Source organism: Chrysemys picta, chromosome 16 (genome assembly GCF_011386835.1).
Source record: "Chrysemys picta bellii isolate R12L10 chromosome 16, ASM1138683v2, whole genome shotgun sequence".
Lineage (NCBI taxonomy): Eukaryota > Metazoa > Chordata > Testudines > Emydidae > Chrysemys > Chrysemys picta.
Window position 1 is genome coordinate 23012226 of NC_088806.1, and position 5798 is coordinate 23018023.

General features: G+C 40.4%; 1 long non-coding RNA gene across 1 annotated transcript; it reads right to left on the minus strand.

The window, feature by feature from the left end:
* Positions 1-3385: 3385 nt before the first annotated feature.
* LOC135976078 (uncharacterized) lies at positions 3386-5518 on the minus strand. The gene is made up of 2 exons (XR_010593296.1): positions 5385-5518; positions 3386-4824 (listed from the first exon to the last, which is right to left on the minus strand). It is a non-coding gene; the product is annotated as an uncharacterized LOC135976078 (long non-coding RNA).
* Between the last annotated feature and the right edge of the window lie 280 nt (positions 5519-5798).

Here is a 5798-nt window from a genome sequence, read left to right on the forward strand (position 1 = left end):
TTTGGGCCCTACTAGGCACTATCATAATAGTGAGATTACAAAGGCTGCAGAACTAACGCAGCTGTCAGTAATATCCACAGTTGTATGCAGTGTTGTTGGAACTGTGTTAGTCCCAGGCTATTAGAGACACGAGGGACAAGACCTGAAGAAGAGTGCTGTGTAGTTTGAGAGCTTGTCTCTCTTACCTGCAGAAGATGGCCCAATAAAATATTACCTCGCCTTTCAATGGTACCCAATGCATTCGTGTTATAGTCACCAACATAGTATTTCTGCACCCTGGATGACAGGGAAGCTAGAAAGAAGAAAGTGAGCAGGAGGAAAGTATATAAGAAATTCTTAAGTTAAGCTTCTTGGTGGCAGGACATCTATGAGGAGTCTCAGAAACAGCTGCATAAGAGAGATTGGATACGTAGAGAGCTAAAGTTGGCAATAATCACAAAGGTGGAAATTAAAAACATGGGAACATGCAAGAACATGAACAGAAAAGAGGACCCTGAGGGCTGCCATTTGAATCAGGTTTGGGATCTTGCAATTTTATCCGTCCATTCTGTGTTAGACCTCATCCTCACATTAGCCCAATGTTTGTCTTCCATGCATCTCCCCACCCGTTCTGCATAAGAAGAACCAGGCGGTACTCAGGTTTAACATCTGTACTGATTCTAGAGTCTCTTGCTGTCACCAGCACCACCTCCTACAGAACCAGCTGATCCCAAACTAAATGCAAAGAAGTCAATGGTTTCAAGACTTAGAGACACCTTGATGGACAGTATAGAATATATGGTATATGCCTGTCTCACGTTCTGGTCTAAAACATTCCTTGATTTATTGAAAATAAACCTATCATATAATATCTGTACAGATTCTGGTCATATCTCCTAAATCACCTCCTGCAAGGGCTATTAACCCACACTAACTATAAAGTTATCACAGATGTGTAGGTTTCTTCTTCTGCAAATGTGCTTAAGTTTTTATTGCTGGGTTTCAGTTCATTTAAACAGTGTAAAAAGCAGACACTTATAATTATGCCATAGATAAAGCTGGCAATTAACAATTGAAACTGCGAACAAAATAGCCCAATCTCATACTTCTTCTCTGACTGAAAGAAGTTGACTTTTGTCACAGATATTTGAGTGAGATGATCAGTAAACCCGAAAGAAATGGTCTTGGGAATTCTGGTGGAGAAGCAATTATCTTTTATATGTTATTGCTAATACACCATGGGAAAGCAGGCACCAAAGGGTGGGCATTTAACATAGGATCTTCAAAGAGTCTGATGAGATTAATGTAGCCCAAAAGCATAATGTCTAATGCACTAAATGTTTGGAGACCTAGTAACATACAAGAAAACTGATGGTATGTAGTTTAATCATTGAGAAGGGCTGAAATTTTCTCATTTTTGTTGAAAAAAAAACCTGTTCTTTGGAAAACAATTGCAAATGTGTCACAATAGTCCTAATATGAACCCTTACCTTACTGCTGTGTACAAAGGAACTGCTCAATTCAGTGAAGGCTTTTTGGTTGTTTTTTCCCTAGCTACAATTGCTATCAAACTACTGTAGAAAGTGGATGACAGTCCATCAAGTGGGACTGTTCAGTGGGTCCAGTGAGTTTTGTGAAGTAAAATAGCAAACTGAAGGATACTAGTTGCTCAAGAAGTCTCTGACGTAGTATGTAGCTCAACTTGGATACTATTTAGCTCACACAGAGTTCAGATAAGCAACCAAACTTATTAGCAGTCTTTTCACTCATTTTGAACACTATTAAGAGGTAGGGGTTTCTCTGGGGTATTTGGTAGAACAAGATAAGGAGACTTGTACATTAATGTACACTCAAACATCCACCAATATATAATTAACAACTGTGTTGCATGAGATGGTATATCTATCTTATTGCCTTAGCATAGAATCTCTTCATATCTGGCATATGTGACTGAGGCTACATCTACACTACGGGGGGAGTCGATTTAAGATACGCAAATTCAGCTACGTGAATAACGTAGCTGAATTCGACGTATCGCAGCCGACTTACCCCACTGTGAGGACGGCGGCAAAATCGACCTCTGCGGCTTCCCGTCGACGGCGCTTACTCCCACCTCCACTGGTGGAGTAAGAGCGTCGATTCGGGGATCGATTGTCGCGTCCCGTCGGGACGCGATAAATCGATCCGAGAGGTTGATTTCTACCCGCCGATTAGATGCTCTAATTTTAAGCTTGTGGAATGAAGAGTGGGTGTAAAGGTATAGGCCAGAACGATTAAGCTTTCAGGTAGCAATATTAACAATTTTGTTGGTTCTCATATAGAGCTTTGAAGTTAACAGCTGGGATGAGAGTTTAAATAAGAAGGCTGAGGAAACATCAATATATGAAAGATACCAACATAGGAAAATACAAAGTGGTTGGAAACTACTAGCTACTAACCATTAAGGCATGTGAAATTGCAGTTGTGCTACTGATTGGCTAAAAGTTGTGCCTAGCACTGGCTTTTGCTAAACAGCCAGTTATTTTTGTTGCCCAGCCCTTGTTCTCCCCTCTGCAGTTTTTATGACTTGATTTTTTTAACCTATAATCGCCATAGGCCAGGGATTATCATTTACTATATATGTATACACCTAACACAGTCAAGCTGTCTGAAGATTACACACAGGATAGCATACTGGGGGAAAATGGAATTAAGTAACACCAGTGGAAGACTATTGATGTCAGGAAGTATGCAGACAAAAGTAACGAGTCAGAGGACAGTGCAGATGGCAGCTGACAATGAGAAGACAGACTTCATCCAAAACTCAGCTTGTTCCTTACAAGGAGACAATCTGAAGTGTTAATAGAGGAGCTAGGAGGGGCAACTGGGGAAATACTACTTAGAGGTGGTAGCTGGAATTGTTACATGTAGTAGCAGGCTTCTTGAAGATGGGTTGCCCACATACTTTCAGTTAAATCAGCATGAGTGCAGGGAACAGCCACTGCATTTATGGAGCCAAATGGACCCAGTTACCTCAAGCAGAGGTGTATCTGTTTTGACTTTATAGTGAGCTGTTTTTTGATAAAGGAAGATTAGTAGATACAGTGTGTATAGAGAAATATTCTGTGTGGTGGCTACTGCAAGCAAAGTGAGAGTATTCATTATTACAGAGTTTAGCTGCATGATTGAAAGTAAGAATCTCCAGAATTCAGGATGTTGTGTTCTGAGGGCCTATTGAAAGCTGCATCCAATTCAAGTATCTTCCACGTTCTGGTGCAAAGCTATTAAAAAAAAAAAAAAAAGCCCTAGGGACTTAACTGCTTTAATCCCAGTTTTCAAAAACAACCAAGTCATCTGGGTGTTTTACATTTTTATACTATACCTCTTCCTAGATGAAGGACATGGAATGTTGATGCATATTTCAGGGTTTTGTTTTTTTTTTAAACTGGTAGTCTATAGCCAAAAAATTAATTCAGTTTGGGTAGATACAAACCAAACATGAGAAACACTGGCATATTGCAATTATAAAATGAAGTTTATTACTAGCAAACATTAGAATACATCAGTCACTATACCATATAGACTTTCACAAGCCTCCAGTGTCCTATTACTATACCTAGGAAATAGTGATTTTGAATTTCTACAATAAGACATTATTTTAAATGTCATCTATTGCATGTTATTCTATTGGAAAAGAATCAGATGATGCCTCAAATGGATCTGGAACTGTAGTTAACAGACACTGATGAAGCTATGTATCAACTCACAATATCATTACTGCATGCAGGACATACCCCCATCAGACAACTTAGGACAGTGAAAGAAATACATGGGAAGCAAGTTTGGTCTTAAAGCCGCTTACCCATTGTGTATATAAATATGCATGAAGATATCACATTAAGTCAAACAGAACCTTCATTAAACAGATAAAGATGGCTATGCACTGGAAAGTGCAATTATGACAGTTCAAGTATTGAGAGATGCACTGTATTTTCAGACAGTCTAGACAAAGTTAGAAGACTTTGGGCAATTCAGAGTTGCATGCCATCTTCATTCCCCATTCCTCTCCAGAGGACATACATTTGGCTAAGAGCTGGGGATACAGCTCACCAGTGTTGATAGAACCACCCAAAAGACGTAGTTTTTAATAGCACTGCTCAGTCTGTCCATTTCACTCTAGCACTAGGGATCAGATAGTTGCTGGAAAGATTGAGGTCTTCTGCCAAGTTGAGTCTCAGAGGTTGTAGATGCAGAGAGTTAGACTAGTGTTGCCAGGCTCATTCTACAGAAGGTGCCTCTTCACAGAGTTTGGTCTTGAAATGGAAACTGGGGTGGAGTTACTTGGCATTCAGATGTTGGGGGATTCCATCTAGTCAGCATCCCCTTCTGGTCTGCTCTCAACACCTGTAGGTGCTGTGACTTCCAGAAGCTGGGAAGGGTCTGCCTCTGGAGATTTAGTGGTTTCCTCACTGATAGCCACCAGCTGCTCTTTGTTAGGCACCAAATCTAGCTGCCTTGGTTCAGATTCACAGATCTCTTCCACACCCACTGCAGGGACTCTACCTCCTTCCTTGTCTTCCATCTCATCAGCAGAGACCTGGGAATCTTTATCCCTCTTCTCGGTTGTGGGTCCCATGGACTCTGCAGCAGGGTGGGTTTCCTCTGGCTTCACTATAGCAGCCCCTGTAGCTTCTTCTTCAACCCTCTGGGCTGTTGGTTTCTCATAAGCCACATTGAATCCCTTCTTGCTCAGTTTGCCTCCCATATTTGCAGGGCTACAGTAGTGGCCCAACCAAGCGTGGAAAAGAACTTGCTTCTTGCTGCAGGAGACAAGATCTGGGCTGAGGACTGAGCAACCAGTGAGATCTGGAAGAGAAAGCTAAAATGAGATATAATGTACCTAAGTCACTTAATCATTACAAGTGATTACCAGATATTCAAGGAGTGATTACCCTAAACAACCAACCCATGTTAGTCAGTTGACTGTTGGAGTATTGGTTTAACTTGTACGGAATACTGCTATATGAAGTACCACCACCAAGAGATGATTAAAACATTAATCATAGGATGAGACTAGGATGACCCATGAATTACAGATAAAACAGCCAATGAGTTAAGTGTGTTCATTGATCACAGCTCCATTAGTGGCTAATGCATCAAAACAAAATCACAGGCACTACAAACTACTCCTGTAGTAGAGGAGAGGAAAGAGGAATACAATACTCAGCTCAGTTATACATTATTACAGTGCCATATGCTGGAGTAGTACTCCAAGTACATACAACCATCATCCATAGAAAGTCTAGTGAGAAAACTACCAACTACATCCCCCAAACTAGCTAACAACATAACATATCTCCCTGCATTTAAAGACAAAACAAAGGACTACTTTAGCACACAACAAACAAAATAAGGAACAGCCTTACCAGCTCCAAGCCACTTCAGTTACTCTACTGATTAGGTTCTGATCGGTTTCATCTTACTCAGCAGGCTGGCCTTATAAGGCACTAGGTGGTCACACAGAACTACTTCCCCACAAGTCCCTGAACATTAGTTCCACTGAACCAATGTCCCCTGACACCATTATTCCCTGCTAAATTGTGTGAAGGAAAGAAGTGGATGATCCTTTGACATCTTTAGAATCATGTGATTGTATCTTTATAGTCACATTTTAATGGTTTAGAACATTGTACTGGGCTTTAAAAGTTAGTAATAAAATTAAAATTAAAATTAAAATCAGTGGCCCACATATATATTCCCATTTCCTTTTCCATGTAACATTACTTGGATTGGGTTTTGAGTTCACCATGTTGCTATGTATATGTCTGTTCAAACAAACT